The sequence below is a fragment of the Danio rerio genome, chromosome 5 (assembly GCF_049306965.1).
Source record: "Danio rerio strain Tuebingen ecotype United States chromosome 5, GRCz12tu, whole genome shotgun sequence".
NCBI lineage: Eukaryota > Metazoa > Chordata > Actinopteri > Cypriniformes > Danionidae > Danio > Danio rerio.
This window is the reverse complement of record NC_133180.1, coordinates 70586510-70607325: the sequence shown is the minus strand read 5'-3', so window position 1 is coordinate 70607325 and position 20816 is coordinate 70586510. Positions and strand designations below refer to the sequence as shown.

At 37.9% G+C, this 20816-nt stretch overlaps 1 non-coding gene across 2 annotated transcripts; it reads left to right on the top strand.

Moving 5' to 3' along the window:
- Positions 1 to 3148: 3148 nt before the first annotated feature.
- On the top strand, positions 3149 to 20616 carry LOC103911143 (uncharacterized). 2 transcript variants are annotated; one of them, XR_012406490.1, is made up of 5 exons: positions 3149 to 5434; positions 5531 to 5592; positions 7869 to 8070; positions 10617 to 10757; positions 20149 to 20616. It is a non-coding gene; the product is annotated as an uncharacterized protein (transcript). The 2 variants fall into 2 exon arrangements; XR_011015627.2 differs by lacking the exons at positions 3149 to 5434; positions 5531 to 5592 and having other exon boundaries at positions 7544 to 8070.
- The last annotated feature ends 200 nt before the right edge of the window (positions 20617 to 20816 follow it).

The window sequence follows — 20816 nt, the reverse complement described above, 5'->3', positions numbered from 1 at the left end:
CACACACTCATACACTACGGTCAATTTAGTTTATTCAATTCACCTGTACCGCATGTCTTTGGACTGTGGGGGAAACCGGAGCACCCGTTGGAAACCCACACGAACACAGGGAGAACATGCAAACTCCACACAGAAATGCCAACTGGCCCAGCCGGGACTCGAACCAGCGACTTTCTTGCTGTAAGGTGACAGTGCCAACCACTGAGCCACCCTGCCCCCCACCTTCATATTCATTACATGTCATTTCATAAAGGTCTTTTGAACACCCTTTCAAGTAAAGTGTTTCAAAACTTCATTTCATTTCAATGGTCAATAAACAAGCTAATTTTTGAAGAGTGCAATGTAGGTGTTTGTGAATTTATATGATCTGCAAAATGTTCAAAATCAAAGTGATCAACAATTAAAGTTATTGTCTTCTGAACAAAAAAAAATAAAAGAAATTCTGAGGTGTTAAAATGAGTCATTGGCAATTCTAGGTTAGCTGGTCCATAGCACAATGTAGCTGGTTTCAGCATCATGTTGAGAAGCGTTTATCATCATAATTTTAGCTCAGTTTTTGCACCTTCCGAAACACCTCCATTGTAATCCCTGAATCTGTGAATTGATTCTCTTTCTTACAGTACAGCGTATTTGCACTTAGTTGTTCAGGCTGATAGAATTCACAAATGTGGAGGATTCAGCTGTGACTAATCTAAAGGCCTCAGATTGACCACAGTGCTCACAAGATTCATTTCCAACTCAGTCTCATTATGATTACGTACCCCTATATACATTTCTGAAGAGCACCAAATACGTCTCAGGAGCTACGTCTTTTTTGCAGTTTATGTTGTTGGTGACTCCCCAACCCTCTTCACTTTCGAACTTGACCCTGTCCGCGACACCTTCAAACCTCCCGCTCTTCACTTCCACAACTCCCCAACTCTCTTTACTTTCAACCGTGACCCTGTCTGGGACCCTGTGCGCGACACCCCCAATCCTCCTGCTCTTCACTTCTGCGACTCCCCAACCCTCATCTCTTTCGACCTAGACCCTGTCCGCAACACCCCCAATCCTCCCGCTCTTCACTTCCGCAACTCCCCAACCCTCATCATTTTCGTCAGCGACCCTGTCCGCGACACCTCCAATCCTCCCGCTCTTCACTTCCGCAACTCCCAACCCTCTTCACTTTCAACCTAGACCCTGTCCGGGACCCTGTCCGCGACACCTCCAATCCTCCCGCTCTTCACTTCCCCAACTCCCCAACCCTCTTCACTTTCGACCGTGACCCTGTCCGTGACACCCCCAATCCTCCCGCTCTTCACTTCCGCGACAGCCCAACCATCTTAACGTTCGCTCGCGACACCACCAATTCTCCTGCTCTTCCCTTCCGCGACTCCCCAACCCTCTTCACTTTCGACCGCGACCCTGTCTGCACCACCCCGAATCCCCTCCCTCTTCACTTTCGTTCGCGACACCTCTCCCTCCTCTGATAACATGCCGGATCCATTACCCTGATCTGTTCCAGGATCTCGCAAGTTACAAATTAAACACTACCAATCACAGAGCTTGCCTTACGCATTGTTGCGACGTGTAGTTACATATTTGAGAGGTGCACATCAGCATCGGCATCAGCCACGGCAAGGGCTATGCATCCACACAAAGGCTGCACCAGAAGTACGTGTGCACTTGACACAGAAGTATAAATCAGCCTTAAAACTAATGCTAAAATAGTTGGCGATTCATTCCGCTGTGGTGACCCCTGATAAATCAGAGACTAAGCCAAAGGAAAAGGATCAGATGCATTTACTTATTTTTCTATTATTATTTTAATTTTGGATGCATGCAAACCAATTACAGGGACCTCAAAACATAACAAGGAACCCTCAAATGTTCCTCAAACATGCTTCTTCTGTGGTTTTGTTTTAAAAACCCCTTATACTTTTTAACAAATAAATTCATCTAGGCTAAGAATGCAAATATATTTGATTAACTTGTGAATAAAGCAAGGTTGCCACAAATCACAGAAATGAAACCTTCATGCCAACTGGACAATTTTCCAACAATATCGGCTGATTTGAGAATAATGCATAAGCTCGGTTGAAATTCTGCCACAGCCTAATGGGAGACCATCAAGCTTAAATGAAATCACGGTAATCGGATAGTCTTTAGAAACCATATATTCTCCTCAAGCAGGCAGGCACATTTCTAAAGAGGTTTCGTGCTTTATGTCATTACAATATGAGCCCATCACACACCTGATGAACTGCTTCAAGTATAGCAAACAGCAGATCTCTCATCAGCCTCTGAAAGATGCGATAAAGCAGAAGGCTTGTCTTTTTGGATCCGTGGAGCGAGATGAAAATTTCATGCTTTTGTGTTCTTGTGATTTCTCTAGTATTTTTGGGCTGGTGCCTCTGCTGTCACAGCATGAAGGATTGAGAATCCGGCAGCGAGCGCTTGTCACTCACTTCTCTGCTGTCCTGAATAACAACAGACTCACACAGAGCTATTATGAGCAATTATGTGTAACCCAGAGCTAAGCCTGGAGCTGTTCCTCATCTGCAGAGTTAATCTCTGCACTTCTGGATCTTGCCAAACAGAGTAGGAGTGAAGACGAAGACCCTTTCAGCCTCCGCTCACGCATTCTTCATCTCTGTGCTGTTGCTGCAGGCGGAAGTAGTATTTTCTTACTAAAGCGCCTTACTGAGATCTCAACAAAGTTTTAGTGAAAAATTGAGTATTGATGTATCGGGTGATTGGAACCAAAACTTTCTGAAAACTCTGGCCAGGATGTAGAATATTTTTATACTCCAGGTACAGTGTTGTTGTGTGGACACTACAACTGGAGTTCTTGCCTAATGACATCAATGTGTGCTGTTTTTTTTCTTTTTGATTGGCCAACACGGCTGGGTTTACACCTGTCACGATCACCAGCAGTCTTACCCTTACCGTTATAGATTGCTCTAGAACATTCACTATCACATCGGACTACAATCCTGTCTCCATAAGAAACTACAAATCCTGTCATGCACCACACGCACACACCTGTTCCTGTTCTCCTCTGATTACACACACAGCTGGGAGCTGGGAGTCATGAACAGCTTTATTATTTGGAACAGCTGTGTTTGATCAGAGTTATAGCAAAAATATACAGAGCAGTGGCCCTCCCGGAATTGAGTTTGACACCTATGCTTTAAGGGAAATTATGGCAAATAGTTGCACGTCAACATATATTATGTAATGATGCCCTACTGAGTGTAAATTAGAAAACTTATCATATTTATATTGTCTTAAAGGGAAAATAAAACTATTTCTACACCAACCTACCCAAGCCCTAACCCTATCCTAACCCATAATACTTTATTACATGCCCATTACTTTAATTGACACTTTTTAACAAGATTTTATTATTATTATTTTTTTTTCCAAATGAAAGCCTTTGTGATGAGAAGAAAATAAATCCAAAAATGGGTTTACAATAAGGTGTATTCAAACCCTGGTTTATTACGTCGAAAAGGGATAATTATCGCAGAAAGTAATCAATGTCTTACAGGGCACCTATGATGAAAATCATCTTTTGTAAGCTGTTCGGACAGAACTGTGTCTAGGCACTGTATAGTGTGTGCTCATTCATACTGGGGTGATTTAAAGACAATAAGTCTCTTTTTTTATTTCCTGATGTGAAAATATGATCCAAATCCCTCACATTAAGAGGCCCACCGCAATATGATATAGGCAGGGGCAGACTTGTCATAGGGAGCACCGGGACATTTACAGGTGGCCTGATGGTCTGCCACCATGATTTTGTCCTGATTATTAAAGGCACAGGCAACAAAAACAGCTTCATTGTGTTCAGAGAAGACAATTCTAATATTCTGAAAGCTACAATAAATAATCTGATGGGTGTTTTGAGCTGAAATTTTACAGACACATTCTGGAGACACAAAATCTTGAAAAAAGGGGTAAAATAGGTGCCCTTTACGATTTTCAGTTTTTCTTTTCTTAAATAATAAAATGAAATTAAACTGTAGGACTTGTATGATTTTTAACTGCCCATTTTTGCCCTACAGACAAGTCATTGCTGATAACAAATATATCTTCTGTTTAGCTGATTTGAAACTATATGATTTGTGACTGTTAGTGCTATACCATAGATATATACACTAGATGTCGCCTGGCCTATTGTTGTCTATTGGACGGAATGCGTGAATAGCGCCGCCATCTTGCTACAGGGTAGCGCTCCTTTGAAATGAATGCGGGACCAAGGTACAGTGGAGGACTGTGGCCATGCAAAGCCAGAGATATACACATAAACACATATATCTATGATCGGGAGTTTTCCTGGATGTTAGTATGTAATTTTTTTTCTAATTACGAAAATTATAATTTTTTCACTTCTCATTTGCCGTATGGTGAATTCAGTAAGTGACTGTTATCATCAATAACGTTACCCGATTAGCACAAAAGTTCAGAACATACAGAAAGAGAAAAAACATAATATTACCTATGAAATGTTCGGCCTTTATGCTTTGTTTTCTTTGTTTGCTCGTTACTACACCCGTAGACAGCGCTAAAGTCCCGCATCTTCACGTAATAACACTGTCTTGACTAGTGCGGTTGAATGACATTTGTCCTGGGAGTACTGTACCAATGTGGCGGCGCTATTGACGCATGCTCAGGGTCCCTATGCGATATCTAGTGTATATATCTATGGTGCTATACAATTAAAATGTGTCTGAGTCCTCACTGACAATTTGATACTCTAAATATGTTTATGACTGGAAATAACCAGAATATTTAAAACAATTTAGCAACAAATTTTATTTTTGAGAAGAGATGTACATTTTAAACTCTTTGACTTGGGCAGCAAACAACATAGCCACCTATAAACTGTCCCAGTAGACCCTAGCAACCATACCAAAACCCTCTGGCAACTACTGTATACTCGAATTTTTCTTCGGGTGCATTTGGGCAAAAAAAAGTTAAATGTAGCTCTGCTTATACGACTGTGAGCAGGAAAAGGAGTAAATATAAAACAATTCACACGAACACCTCCTTTAACTGAAACGTGTTAATGCACATGAATATTAATGTCATCCTCACCAGTTCCCCATTTAGATGCACTACACATAACACATGCCAAAACACCTCGACTCTCTTGATCCCACCAGCCGGTGTCACGAAGGAAAAAAACTCTTAAACGAACTACTGTAGATAGAAAGAGCGCCAGAAGAAGCCAGAGAGAGGGATATCAGTTCTTCAAAAGGTTTTTTTGAACATAGTAACAGTTCTATTTGAAACCATATGGTCCTGAAGAGCCATTTTACGCTGTGTGGTTAGCCTTCTTTATTTCCCGCCTTTTTGCTTTTCAAATCTGTAACTGACAAAACGTCTTGTTACTGGTTATCTGGAGCTCAACTATCTACTAAACAGACTGTCAACACTCTCTCAACAGGTAAATTTGCTCTTTATTTAAATCTCTATAGCTTTTAAAGTTTAAAATTGTGGTTGTTTCTTAACAAACATGTTTTTTTCTCTCTCCTGTTTTTAGATTAGCAGAGCATGTGGGCCCAGTTCTACTCATTTGAGGAAACACTCTACTCTTCTCCACTAGTAAGACATTCATTCATTCATTCATTCATTTGCTTTTTCGCTTAGTCCTTTAATTAATCAGGGGTCGCCACCAGCATATCCAGCATATAATAATAAATAATAATAATTTTTATTTATATAGCGCCTTTCCAGAGTTTAAGGACACTTTGCAAAGAATGCGACAAAAAGAGATAGTATAAGCAGATAAATGTAGAGACAGCATTAGATACACAAACATACAGGCAGTCAAATATAACAAATGAAATACAAAAACAATACCTAAGAGACAAATGAGCAAAGTGCAGGTGGAACAGATAAAGTGGTCAGTTTGTCAGATCAGAAGTGAAGCATTCAGAAAATAAGTGAGTTTTAAGTAAAGATTTGAATTCTGAGATATTATTAGCTGAACAAAGGGAGTGAGTTCCAGAGTTTGGGTGCAATAACACTAAATGATCTGCCCCCCCATTGAAGAGAGGTGGTACCGAGGGACAGCGAGAAGGCCAGAGTCAGCAAAACGTAATGAGAAAATTGGGGTGTAGGGGGCAAGCATGTTGCAATGATAAGAGGGAGCTAGGCCATTTAAGGATCTAAAATGCAAGAAGGAGAATTTTGAATTTAATGTGGTATCCCAGGGAACGTCCTCTCAACTTTGGCTAACATTACCTAAAAGGTTCTGTTAATGTTTTAAAGAGAACATTTCAATGTAATATCCAATGAATGTCTTTTCCCAAAACAATGAACAAGAACATTCTAGCAATGTTTTAAAAATGTTGGTAAGGGATCATATTAAACAATGTTCTATTAGAAAACGTTTTCACAATGTTTCATAAAACCAAAGTAACAACATTCTCACAGTCACATTAGAGAAATGTTTTAAGAACATGATTTCTTTTCAATAACGAGACAGAAATACAATTCATTCACTCATTTTCTTGTCGGCTTAGTCCATTTATTATTCCCGAGTTGCCACAGCAGAATGAACCGCCAACATCAACAACAACAATAATAATAATAATGATTATTATTATTATTAATAATAAATTAAACATCAATTAAGTAATATGTTTAAAGAATTAATTACTATTTTATGGTCCAACACAGCACTTTCAAAGTATTTGTTTTCTTTTAGTTTAGTTGGAAACGTTACATCAACAATTACAACATAATAATAATAATAATGATAATAATAATAATAATAATAATAATAATAATAATAATAAATGACTATTATTGTTATTAATTAATTAAAACATTTGTAAAAAGTTAATAAATATACTACTAATAAAAATAATATAAAAATATATTTTATAGTGATGCACAGAACTTTCAGCATTTTTTTCTTTTAGTTTGTTTGAATTTTACAACAACAACAGTAATAATAATAGTAATAAATAAATTAATAAATAATTAATTAATTAGACATAAATCAAAATATTTTAAAATAATTAATAATCAAATTACTAATAATAAAAATGTTATATAAAAACAATTATGGTGGTACATCGCCTTTTTACAGCATATAATTTTTTTCTTTTACTTTTTTGGAAATACTACTCTAATATTAATAACAAAAACAATAATAATAATAATAATAATAATAATAATAATATAATGAAGAAATATTTGTAAAAAAAATAATAATTATACTAATATAAATGAGAATTTTATTTCAAATAATTTTATGGTCTTAAATAGCACCTTAAAAGCAAATTCTATTATGGAACCTCACGAAAAAGAGTTCTGCTATCGGTAAAAGCAGAAGAACCCTAATTTGATACTGTTTATAGTCATTTTTTCCTAAGAGTGTGTATATATCAAAGCGCTTCAGGTCACTTCTGAGACTGATTGGACCCTTCAAAGCACAGCAGGCGCTTTTGATTTGTGTCTGTGTTGGTCCCAGAAAACCCACCCACTCCTTCATTAAACATCACTTTCCGGGTGACACTTTGCTTCTTAAATTTTCATTAAACGCAGTGTGGCCCGAAGACTCAGACGCATTAATACCACACGCACATAAGAGCATCGAGGCGGACTCTTCTGTCACAGCGAGAGACTGGGCGTGAAAATGTTTATCTGGGGCTTTGGGATTATCAATGAGCAAATTACCTCTGATCCAGCAGAGGGTCTCAGGCAGACTGTGTGCTTCTGCCAGGCTCCCTCTCTAGGGCTTATGGGAGGATGGAAGAAAGCTGGGACACTTTATTTTGAAGTAGCCTATATTCGTAAAGTCTCATTATTGATTCTGGGTTTTCTTTTCTACTTGATATCATGCCCCTCCCCTTTTTCTTTTGGAGTAGCAGAGTGAGTGTTTTGTTGGAGGCTGGTGGCTCACGCTGAAAGAGCCGGACTCCCAGGAGGATTCCTCTCACTAGCAGCCCTTTCATAGCTCAGCCCTGGGCGACTTTCCTCGAGCTGCACCCATGACTCTCCATACGCACACGCTGCATGGATATGGACTCTATTATTTCTTGGCATTGCTGACACTTTTCATGTTGCAAGGTAGGTGTGTGTGTGTGTGTTTGTGTGTGTGCAGGTGCATGAGTGTCAGTCAACATATAAATAAACAAGTAACTATTCAATTATAAAGGAATAGTAGCACTTTATTATGGCATCCATGTTTTGCAAGATGCATGCACTTACTATGGCAATAAGAATACATTATGCATACTTAAATACTACTATGTATCATACTAACTATATAGCAAGTTTATGATGTTACAGTGCATCAAGGATGTTGTAAAGTAAAGTAACATGTAATTATAAATGTAGTACATTTTTGTATTCATAAACAAACATTATATAATTCATGTGTGCAAGTGTGTATGTCTGTCTAATGAAAACAAAATTTCTGCTTGATTTATGAAAAATCTATGTATGCTTGCATGTAAATCTAACAATATATATACACATATATATATATATATATATATATATATATATATATATATATATATATATACATATATACATATACATACACACACACATATATATATATATATATATATGTGTGTGTGTGTGTGTGTGTGTGTGTGTGTGTGTGTGTGTGTGTGTGTGTGTGTGTGTGTGGAAAAACTGTACAATACACTGCATATGTACTTGCTATTGCCTGTGTGTTTGTGTGTGTGTATGTATATTGTCACCAGTGACGCCATTTTATGGATGATCGTCACTAGTGACGAAATGCATCAACATTGCACTGCTACTAGTGTGATATTGCATTTATACAACAGTTTGACGGCATTATCGTGTGTATAAAAAAGAAAATCACACACGGAGCGTCTTAAAACCCTTTTGTAAGAGGAACTACTTTCTTCCGCCACTCATTCACAACTAGAGCTGACAACAGAACCGCAGAAGCCGTTACTAATTCACCAACATCATTTTTGAGCTAGTGTTTGAATGATTCTCTAGCGTAATGTCTCTAATTGATTTTGTTGACATTTTTAAGGCTGAATGGCATGAAATGCCATCAGTCTACAAAGATATCTCCCAGTATGTCTCTGTTGTAATCTGGAGATCACAATATTACTATGGTATAAAAATAAAGCCCTACAACATACAAAAGAGAGAAATTGACTTAGAAAGTCATTTACCAGTTAATTAATGATTTGATCAGCTGTAATTTGAAATTACAGTGTTTTTCTCTCAGGGCTCATTAAGAGGTCTCTGTCGCCATCTTGTGGACAAACATCAATTGTCTTTGCTCAAAGACAGGCCAATGGTCACTGACGTGCTGTCTCTCAAAACTTATAATACTTCTAATACGTCTTCGTTTTAAAATGGCATTAGAACGAAAACGATTCACGTCTACACTGGCGTTTCACCTAGCACTTCTGAAAAGACCTCCTTCCAACATTATACAGCTGAAAGCGCACATCACATGACCACACACACACACAAACATACATACAGTATATAATTTTTTACATACATTTTATACCTATAATTTATATAGATCAAGCATAAAATAAATGTTGGGATTACTGGTTTATTAAAAAAAATTGTTTCAATCTAAAATTTAAAGGTTGTCCTGTATTGTTATTTACATTTTACTGTATTTAAAATTATAGATAGTTTCAGAAAGCTTTTTTACACTGTTTTCCAAGGTTTTTGTGTTTTATAGCAAATATCTGGACCAAATAACTTCACCAATGTACATGCATGTTTCCCTCCATTTGTATTACTGTATTACTGTCAGACAAACACATTTTCTTTTTGTATTTGACACTTTGCGTAGCAATACTTTCATCAAACACATCAGCACTACACAAGAATAATGAATTCAAATATCATTGTTTGCTTGCAGTGTCGCCCCATGAAGCTCGCTAGCCTCATTTAGATCTAATCTTACATGCAAATTCAACATTTCTGTCGGAAGGCATTCCTAGTGAGGGGGTTACATAAAGTGAACCACCGCCACCAGATGAACTTTGCCTTTTAAAAAGGACAAGATTGCATTACCAGAAATGATAAATTACCATACACAAAGAAAAGCCAACAATCTGTCAGAAACACTACATACAATATGCAGATTTCTACTGGATAGTGTCAAAGCACGACGACAGATACAGATCGCGTGTCACTGCAAATCCTTCAAAACATCAGGGACTCAAAAATGTGTAAATAATGCATGCAAGCGAATGCTTTTTCTTTGTTAATGTAAATGATTTACACTTTCCGAGGTGTTTTATTAATCGTGAATACTGCACTACCCTTTAAACATAACATTAGCAAAGAGTAGCAGTATATTAGCCTAACAACCACCTGTCATAGTGTTGCCGAAGGCACGGTACAGCTAAACCCATGTGTATAAACAGAGCACATGGCTGAGTGACTTAAAACCTCAGGGCTGAATTCAATCTCAGCTGCTATAACCTCATCTCTGCTTTATGCGGAGCCATGGGTGAAATCACTGAGAAACTAATGGTGAAAGAAGAAATACTCCACATTTTTTTCAATACAAACAGGCTGCTTTTGCTCATATTTTTCAGAGTTCTCCATTGCTCAGATTGAAAACAAAATATCTGCTTTCTTCTTTATAGCCGACGGGCTGCAGTGTTATGCTTGTAACATTGTGCATAACCAGAGGTATGTGGACGTAGGCTGTTCCAGGCCCGAAATCATCACCTGCTCCCACTCCCACAAGGGCTTCAAGCATCGCTTCTGCATCAGAACTGAAAGTGGTAAGAATAATGCCCTTGACTACTGTACTGCACAACCACCCACCAGCAACTACTAGCACAACAACAATCAAACTAGGCTTGAGAAAGTCATTAGCTGAGTATTAATCAAGAATAATGCATAATGATTGTTTTTGGTGACGAGCTATAGTTCATCAAATTTTGTTCTGAGGATTTTCTCAAATCCTCTGAGCAACACAACTCCAGGGAGACACCTTAATCCTGCTCGTGAGGCTTGGTGCGTGTAATTGTCATCACACTTTGGCACCGCAAGGAGCATTAGAGGCGGATGAACTTAGTGATCACAGTGTTCCCTGCCCCCTGACTAATTATCCTGTTTTAACCCGCACTTCCAACACCTTCATCTCCTAATCAGCGACAAAAACCAACACCTACTGTAAAAGCTTGTCTGAACGTCCAATGAATCACCATTTCCTAAAAATCTTACACTGGGTTTGAATTTATTCAATGCATTGGGTTTTTTTGCACCTATAGGCACTAGCCAACAGACTCAGTTCCCTGAGAACTAACTTTCCCTCAGATCATTTTGCTGGTTGCATTTGCATAACCCTTAGAAACTCTAAACCCTGAAAGTCGAATCAAATGTTGCATTTGACAAAATGAGGAACTACAGGATTGAGGAAATAGATATTCATTGTGTGTTTTGTGCATCATTTAATGGAGGTGGAATGTAAACATAAGTTATTTAGAAGGAGTGCACAATTTCAAAGAAAAGCAGCAGGTAAATGTCACTAATTCTGAATATGAATGTTTTGTAATGCTTTACAATACTCTGGTGCAGTATTACCAGAAGACATGCATTGAACCAGTTAGTGCACACTTGTGTCATTGTAGTTCCTATTGTGCTGGATTAGACCTTACTCCTAAGTAGGAGCTAATTTAGTTCCCCCTAAATGCCATTCTTAAAAGTAAAACCATTCTCAGGTTCTGTGGTGTCAACACACACAAAAAAAGTGTTTTTTTTTCTGCTTAATAGTTCTTAATAGGTATTTTCTGCTTAATAGTTCTTGGAACTGCGGAAAAGGTTCCTCTGGTTCGTATTAGTACAGGGGTCACCAATCTCGGTCCTGGAGGGCCGGTGTCCCTGCAGGGTTTAGCTCCAACTTGCTTCAGCACACCTGCCTGGATGTTTCAAGTATATCTAGTAAGACCTTAATTAGTTCGTTCAGGTGTGTTCGATTAGGGTTGGAGCTAAGATCTGTAGGACACCGGCCCTCCAGGAACAAGTTTGGTGACCCCTGTATTAGTATAAGACATGCATTCATGTAGTTCCTATAGTTCTGGATTAGACCCTGATCTGAAGTACTGTAGTGGAAAATTTCGTTCCCCCAAATTCCATTCCCAGAATTAAAATCATTCTCAGTTGCTGTGATGTCAACACACCAATAGCAGGAATTTTCTACTTAATAGTTCCTGGAACTGAGGAAAAAAGTTCCTCTGGTTTGTATTAGCGTAAGACATGCATTCATGTAGTTCCTATAGTTCTGGATTATATCCTGTTCTGAAGTGCTGTGGGAGCAAATTTAGTTCCCCCAAATACCATTCCTAGAACTAAAATCATTCCCAGTTCCTGTGGTCAACACACCAAAAAGCAGGTATTTTTACTTAATAGTTCCTGGAAATGGGGATAAGGTTCCTTTGGTTTGTATTAGCGTAAGACATGCATTCATGTAGTTCCTACGGTGTGGGAAGTACTGTGAGAGCAAATTTAGTTCTGCAAAATTCCCTTCCTAGCACTGAAATCAGTCCCAGTTTCTGTGGTGTCAACACACCAAAAAGCAGTTTTTCTTCTGGAGTACTGTAGAGGATAATTTCGTTCCCCCAAAATCCATTCCTAGAACTCGTCATCACACAAAATGCAGGTATTTTCTGATTAATAGTTCCTGGAACTGTGGAAAAGGTTCCTCTGGTGATAACTGTTTTCAAGGTATACAGCGGTTTGGAAAGGTCAAGGTTTTAAAAGGTTTTTAACATTTTCTGCAATACCGTTCCTAAGATATGTGTAAGATTTTTTTATTTCCGTTTTTTAAATTTTTTATTAGGACAAGAATATCTCCAACGGAAAAAATGGCATTTTAAATTGTAAAAACAAAATCTGTTTTTTTTTTTTTTAAACAAACGAAGACAGCAAAATTCAATAATTACTTTAGTCTGACAGGTTTACTGATCCAAAATATTTTAAATGTTTCTCAAAATAAAATACTCTGTGTTCAAAAGGGATTTTTTCCCCCCAGACATTGAAAAAAAGATTTATTTTAGAGCAGTAATCACAATACCATGATACCATGAAACCGTGATATATTTATCCACGGTTATCATACCGTCAGAATCTTATACTGGCCCCATGCCTACTCTGATCTAATTTAACATAAGACATGCAATCATTTAGTTCCTATTGTGCTTGATTAGACCCTGCTCTCAAATACTGTGGGAGCAAATTTAGTTCCCCAAAATCTCATTCCTAGAACTAAAATCATTCCCATTTACTGCGGTGGAAAAACACCAAAAAGCAAGCACTTCAGGTTAATTGTTTTTTAAAAACTGTGGAACAGGTTCCTCTGGTTTGTATTACTGTAAGACACACATTCAAACAGTACACCTGTGTTCCTGTAGTTCCCATTGTGCTGGATTAGATCCTGTTAATAAGTATCTAACACTAAAAAGTACTTGTAGTTCTAACTAACAGTTCTTGGAATTAAGGAAAATTTTTCTCTGGTGTAAAAGCCCCGGTGGAATTCGCAGACTGTTTGTGAGTTACTGAAAACAACAAGTTATTTATTGCTGTCGACAGTTCTAAAACTCCAAACTTTCTGTGGAATAAAGTGCTTTTTATAGTGGAAGAAGTTCCATTAGTTTATTCAAATGTTCTACACATTTATCTGAACTTACACTGAGTCGATTTCTGAGTCATACAGTAGAGAAGAAAGGTGAATAACCCCCATCCCCCCCCCCCCCCCCCAAACCCACAACTGGATGGTCAGATTAATTTCTGATATGCCAGAAATTTGGGTTGCCCCTCATGAGGATATCACACAATCAAAGCTGAGCTATGCTCTAAAGTATTTTCCCCCTCCCAGCGCCAATGCGAAAACAAAAATGAAACCATGGCATCTTTAATCTTTAATGCATCTTTGAAGAACCAAGAAAGAAAACAAAAAAGAATGAGACCCATTTCAAACTGGCTGTCATTTAACAAATGTATGCATACCTCCAGTTTGTGTTACAAAAATGAATAAGCCCATGCCCACATCCTCCAAGCCACCTGCACATCCACAGACATCAGTGCCTAGTGTTTCTCCCAGAAGAGCATGGTGTATTATATCCCACTGTTAGACTGTCGCAATTTTACAGTAATTTACTGCATAAACACCCAGTATAATACTACATACATTCTTTACAATGTGCTTCTGTAATAAGCACTGCATTGTGGGTAATTGTAAAATTTAATTCAATTCATCGTTATTTCTACAACGCTTTTAATATGTAGATTGTGTTAAAGCAGCTTAACAGAAGTTCTAGTAAATTGAAACTGTCAGTCCAGTTTTCAGTACTTTTACGGTAACTTACTGTATATTAAGGATCTGCAGTATTTAATTGTAATCAAAGTAATCAAGTACTGCCAGTTGAAGACAAAAATGGAAAGTTGATGAAAAAATTCTTGCATCACAAAATGTATTTAAAATAGATGATAAATGATAAATGAAAATGACTTTTGTAAACCATTTCAAATAGATATAATAACATGATTTCGTCACTCTTTATTATTTATTAAATTCAATAGTGAATACTAAAAATATTCCCAGTACTGGGTTGTGGCTGGAAGTGCATCCACTGCGTAAAACATATGCTGGAAGAGTTGGCAGTTCATTGCACTGTGGTGACCCCTGATAAATAAGGGACTAAGCTAAAGGAAAATGAAAAAAAAAATGAAGACTAAATAAATTACAGTAAAAGTACAGTAAAATGATACTGTAAAATTAAAATATGAAAAAAAGTATTTTACCATAAAAAGTTGCGATAAGGCTATTCTACTGTCACATAAAATTGCGGTAGAGCCCTGCTACTGTAAAACACATTTACAAGTAAATGAAATTTACTGTAAAGGGGGAGTAGTGGTAAATGGCTGGCAAGAGTGCTGCTACTTACCGCAAAAATACAATAAAATATCATACAGTGTGGGTTGACATTGCATCCCATGCCATTTACTGATACAGTTAAAGTTGGTATTTCATAAAAAAAAACATTGTCCATTAGAGCAGAAAAAATTGTCCGGTAAGTTCAATTGTTCAGAGACTGGCCAGTTGTCTTGCTCCTAAATTATTACAACAGAACCCCTCTTTTAGAGTTTTTGTTTTTCTATGGAACTGTTGAATCAGAATCTGTTTAATTTTAGTTTTTCCAAATAACAACACAAGTGTAACCCCACTGGTCCTATACACCGTCCAACCCACTCTGAACTGGGATCAAACCGGCAACTCTGCGCATGGGAGTCAGTTGCTCTAACAAAGAGGCTAAAGACCATGGCCTTTAGCATCTGTCACTAGAGCAACTTTAGAGGTTAGAGAAGTGAGGTTTACCTGCATAGCACTTTACTAGCTGTCCTCCATTACACTCACCTCCCTTAACCTCACTCCCATCCCGGTTATGGCACCAATTTAACCCCGCCGGTCCTACACCACCCAAACTGAGCTGGGATCGAACCGGCGACTCTCCCCATGGTATCGGTTGCTCTAACAAGGAGGCTAAAGACCATGGCCTCTAGCAAGTGTCACTAAAGCACCTTTAGAGGTCAGAGGAGTGAGGTTTACCTACACAGCACTTCATTAGCTGGCCTCCATTACACTCACCCCTCTGAACCTCACTCCCATCTGGGTCACGGCACCAATTAACCCCGCCAGTCCTACACCACAAAAACCTGCTCCGAGCTGGGATCAAACTGGCGACTCACTGCATGGGAGTCGGTTGCTCTAACAAGGTAGCTAAAGACCATGGCCTCTAGCATCTGTCGCTACACTCACCCCCTGAACCTCACTCCCATCTGGGTCACGGCACTAATGTAACCCTGCCGGTCCTACACCACCCAAACCCCCTCAGATCTGGGATTGAACCAGCAACTCTCCACATGGGAGTCAGGTTGCTGTACCAAGGAGGCTTAAGTCCATGGCCTCTAGCGTCTGTCACTAGAGCACCTTTAGAGGTCGGATGAGTGAGGTTTACCTGTATAGCACTTCACTAGCTGGCCTCCATTACACTCACCCCCTAAACCCCACTGCCATCCCGGATGAGCCCCCAAATGTAACCCACTGGTGCTATTGCACCCATCCAGCTCCAGGCTATGATCGAACCTGCCACTCTCTGCAAGATGTTGCAATTATTGAACACATGAACACACTTATAAAGCAAGTAGTCTGACCGTTTCTGCCGTTTATTATTTCTAGTCATTTTTCCCATAGGCAACTGAATCTGAAGTTCTAAAACAATTGCAAAAATGAGCGCACAATAAACCCAAACCTCCAAACCCAAAATGGCATTGACAACAAACCCAAATGGCATTGACAGAATACAGTCAGTCTCTCAAACAAACAGTCCTCCTGATAGGTGGCAAGCAAATCAGTCAAATTGATAAGGCTGATAAGAGCATTTAGACAGCGATCATCAGGGATTTCTCTCTCTCTGTGTGTGTGTTGGATCATCGGCCAGCCGTAATCCTCCAGAGTTATCCACTTTCACAAGTTGAGCCAGCTCTGCCGCTCTCAGACCTGTCACATGACTCAGTCATCACGCTCTGGGGTTTACTGCAGTATATGGCAAGATCTTTTTTCTTTTAGTTACATGAATGCTCTGGCTTTAAGATAAGTTGGAATCTATCAACAGCGATTAACAATAAATCTGACATCTCTCTTTTTTTTTGGTCTTGATTTTTTTTTGTTGTTGTTGCTATTCTTGGATATATATCTGCCTTAATTGTCTCTTTGACAAGCAATAATACTGTTCTAGTGAATGAATACATATAGTTTATAATGTTATTGACGTATTGACTTCTGTGGGTTGGTTTGTTTCTGGGTAAACAGACCCCTAAGGCGTAATTCACTCCAAAATTAAAATTCACCATTTACTCAGCATTCACTTGTTCAAAACCTGTTTTCAAGAGTTCACACTTAGCTGATGATGGATAATTAAGGTTGTTTGGCGTGCTGTCCCGGGAGAGAGCCCTGAGCTAATAAGATCCTCGAGCCCTGGGCTCCCTCCTGTTGCAAGGCAAGAGGGGAGTTTGAGCTCAGGTAGATCTCGATGACTCCCGCTCCTGCTTATAGTAGCTAAGTATCGGATAAGTATGCTGAGAAGGTGTACTCAGATTTTGGCTAAAATATTTTGGATTAATTGTTTAGGGTGCTTGCTTTTGAACTGTGGGAGGAAACCGGAGGACCGGGGAAAAACCCATGCGATCACAGGGAGAATGAGCAAAACTCCGCACAAAAATGTCACCTGGTTTAAAAGGGAATTAAACCAGGGGCATTCTTGCTGTAAGGCAACAGCGTTAATCACTGGCCACCGTGTCACCCGTTTAAAAGGAGGGAAAGTAAGGTTGCGTGGGGGGGTTTCTTCAAGACGAAGATATTGAGATGAGAAAAGTTTGGTTATTTATAGTGAGTTAAGGATCGTCTGATAGGATAATTAGTCATTAGCTAAAGTTGGAACAGCTGTGAACAATCATAAGCACGTGATCCTCTCGAAATTTGCTTACAAATAAACCACTAAGTTTCATTCATATGTTGAAAAAAAGATGACATTTTGAATAATGCAGTAAAGTCAATGGATGCCAGCATCAACATTCTTCAAAATATCTTGTTTTGTGTTCAACAGAAGAAAGAAGCTTGAAAAGGTTAAACACACACACACACACACACACACACACACACACACACACACACACACACACACACATACACAAGAACAAATAAATTAGGTAATTTTAGTTTTTGGGTAAACTATGCCTTCAGTTGTGTCTTTGACTGTATCTTGATAAACTAGATAGAGGCTGGTAGTAACTATAAAAATATAATGTTTAGGTTTTTAGGTAATTCTTTGTGATTTTAGCTATGCATTGTACAATAAAGCTTAAAGTATATCTCAGTTATGATCCTAACACTCTGCGAACACTCTTCTCAGTCTCTGTGCAATCTTTGTGTAAACTATTAGACATATAGGATCACGGTTTTATAATTTAATATGTTACTAATAGTAAAGACATTCCACTATGTTTGCCACAATTCTTGTGTCCAACATGGCAACACACTAGAGCTGCACGAATCTGGCAAAAATAAGAATCGCAATTTTTTTTCTTAAAATAAAGATCACGATTTTCTTTGTAGATGTAAAAAAAAAGGTTAAAATGAGTCTGCAATTATTATTGTTTTTTCTCAAAAATATGGTAAAACAACAATAATATGTTCTGTTCACTAAAGTAGATGCGTGCGCGTCAGCAGCTCACGTCATGTGTGATTTCCCAGCTGCGAATACAGCATTATATGAAAACAAAAAGGACATTTCTAGGTAAATTATACCTTATAAATACAGTATGTGACTCTTTTAACATCATTTGGAGGTGTCCATGTTGCTGAGCAATGTATGTGAAAGAATGAAAAGACTCGTGCAGCCGCCTTTGCTTCCCTCCTGAACTTGAAAATATGATTGGCAGAATCGTAGAAATGCTGGATTAAGATCGTCTAGAGGGTCAAATCTAGATCGCGATCTTTTTTCGATTAATTGTGCAGCTCTACAACATCCTTTAAAGCACACCTTTAAATGAGACAAATCATTTGCATTTGGTATCCCTATTTATTAACTCCAATTATGTTTTATCGCCTTAAATCTGCAACATTTCTCCCTCAATGTCCTGGAAATTTATTCATGGGTTTCATGCACGTGACTTTTATTGTTGTGGTCAAGATCTTTGGGTCCTTTGTGTAACCTTTTGTGATCAGAAAGACATCACATACAAAAAAGCACACCTCACCACTGATGAAAAGCAATGATGTTTAAAAAGCGTCCTATTATCTCTCTTTTTACAAACTTTAAAATAAGTCTCGGATGTTTCTAGAGCAGGGACCACCAAACTTATTCCTGGAGGTCCGGTGTGCTGCAGATTTTACTCCAACCCTAATCAAACACACCTGAACAAGCTAATCAAGGTCATAATAGGTACTTGAAACACCCAGGCAGGCTTGTTGAGGCAAATTAGAACTAAACTCTGCACAGCACCGGACCTCCAGGAACGAGATTGGTGACCCCTGCACTAGTATGTGAAGTTTCATCTCAAAATACCATAAATAATAATTTAGAACTCTTTGAAACTGCCCCTTTTAGGCTTTGATCCTAATTGTGCCATTTTGGTGACTGTTGCTTTAAATTTAAATGTGACTGTGCTCTTTTCAAAAAAAAGGTAGAGCTACAAATGCCTATACATCAGCATAAGGAAATATATGAATATATATATATATATATATATATATATATATATATATATATATATATATATATATATATATATATATATATATATATATACACCAATGGCTTGTACAATACAGGTTTGAGCAAAACCCTTATGTCCATGCACAACTCACAAAATAAACAATAAAGCATCAAATGTTAAGCAAGTGCATGAAGAAAGGATAATTAATCTAGTAAATAAACTCTTTTTTTTTCAGAAAAGATTCCCAATTTAAAATAAACATTTTACATATAAGTAATTCAAAATAAAGCAGCCAATGCAGCAGTGTTTTAATTGTGGCTTGTTTTAAGGAACAAAAATCCTATTTTACTATTATATAGAAAATAAAAATCAAACAGATTATGATTCTACAGCAAATACGTGTACACATGTACATAGAAATGCAAGTTATTCGCCCTTTATTGGTGTCGTGATTCAAGTTTATCCACAACACCACACACGTGCTTTGGTCAATACTTCTTTTTATCATCAGGAAATGTTCATTCTGGAATAAACAAATCCTTTACTTCTACTCATAAATCCAAAATTGTCAGTAAAATACAGTTAGGAAATTCTTAAAGGGACAGTTCCTACAAAAATAAAAAATTTCTTACCATTTAAACACACTCAAAAATGAAGTCTGCATAGTGGTAGACTCAAAAACAAATGCTGATGAAGGTGAAATTGTCATCATTGGCAGAATTTTCATTTTTGGGTGGACTATACCTTTAACCTATGAACTCAGATCTCAAAAATGCTTTTCGTCCAGGTTTTAGAACTACCAACTCAGTAGTTATCTTGCAACCATCATTACAACCATGCCTTTGAGTGAAACCGGTTGATTGCATGTGTGGTTTCTGGTTGTTTGTGTTTGTGCAGTTGCTCTGGGAGTGATGCTGACCAGCGGATGCGCCACAGCTCGACACTGCCACACGGAGGAGCTACCGGGAGTGAACATCCACTGCTGCGACTCTAATCTATGCAACAGCGCCACCAGCTGGCGGACAAACACACTGATGCCTGTTTACTCATTGACGTTTGCTCTGGTGCTGTACAATGTGCTACTTTGGACGAAATAACTGCGTGAGGAAATATAAATCAAGCAAATCAAAGAAGAATCACGGCAGCTACGCTTCTGATGCAAAGAGGAGACTTGGACATAGTATTATAAACTCTTTGAATACAGACATTGGAGTATTTTGTGTGGATAAAAAGAACCTTCTTTATGTGTTTCATCTGATCTTCATGTTAAAGGATAATTTCTGGGAGCAATCCTCAAAATTTCTCTGTAAGTCTCATATGGAGTTTTTATGGTCAACAATAAAAACATTGTTTTTTTTAAAAAAATCTTTTGATTAATTTTAATCAAAAGTATTCAATCAGCCAAATAATGTTTAAGTCTATTCATCGTTTAACTCATTTTTTTATTTGCAATTTCTTTTAACCAGTGTGTTTATTTTTGGTGGTGGTCCTGGATGTACAAAGTAATTTCTTAAAGGGATAGTACTAAAAATTATGCTAAAATGAAAACTTTGCCCTTATTTACT